This window comes from Elephantulus edwardii, unplaced genomic scaffold (assembly GCF_000299155.1).
Source record: "Elephantulus edwardii isolate Elephantulus edwardi_28Jun2011 unplaced genomic scaffold, EleEdw1.0 scaffold00026, whole genome shotgun sequence".
Taxonomy (NCBI): Eukaryota; Metazoa; Chordata; class Mammalia; order Macroscelidea; family Macroscelididae; genus Elephantulus; species Elephantulus edwardii.
In genome coordinates this window covers 17,579,351-17,580,346 of record NW_006399776.1, presented here as the reverse complement: position 1 = coordinate 17,580,346, position 996 = coordinate 17,579,351, and positions in this window count along the sequence as shown.

The window sequence follows — 996 nt, the reverse complement described above, 5'->3', positions numbered from 1 at the left end:
ATTGGCCCAGTGGTGAGAATCTTTGTTTTCTTGATGTTGAGCTTCAATCCATATTGAAGACTGCAGTCCTTGACCTTCTGCAGCAAGAGCTTCAGATCCTCCTCAGTTTCAGCAAGCAAGGTTGTGTCATCTGCATAATGCTGGTTGTTGATTAATCTTCCTCCATTACTGATGCCACATTCCTCCTCGTACAGCCCAGCGTCATGGATGTTCTGTTCTTCATATAGATTGAAAAGGTATGGAGACAGAATACATCCCTGGCAGACAGCCTTCCCGATTTTGAACCATGCAGTGTCTCTTTCCTCTGTTCCAACGACTGCCTCTTGGTTCAAGTATAGGTTTTGCATAAGTACAATAAAATGTTCTGGGATTCCCAGAAGATTTCTACCAACTTTTGCAGTCAGAAGTTGATCAGACATGCAATCAAGATGTACTGATAATAATGGGTGACTGGAATGCAAAAGTTAGGAACAGGGAAGAAGGGTCAGTAGTTGGAAAACATGGGCTTGATGATAGAAATGAGGCTGGAGACAGAATGATAGAATTCTGCATATTCAATGATTTATTTATTGCAAATAACTTTTATAAGAAACACAAATTCAGGCTATACACATGGATTTCACCTAATAGTATGTATAGGAACCAAGTCAATTACATCTATGGAAAGAATCACTGGAGAAGTACAATATCAGCTGTGAAAACTAGGCCAGGTGCTAATTGTGGAACAGACCACCAACTGCTTATATACAAGTTCAAGCTGAAGTTGAAGAAAATAAAATCAAATCCACAAGAACCAAAATTTGACTTTAAGTGTATCCCACTCGAATGTCAAAACCATCTCAGGAACAGGTTTGAACACTAATGAGCAAAGACCAAATGAGCCATGGGAGGATATCAAGAATATGGTCCAAGAAGAATGTAAAAGATCATTACAAAGGCTGAAGAGGAAGAAAAGACCAAGATGGACTTCAAATGAGACTGAATATTGCACTACAG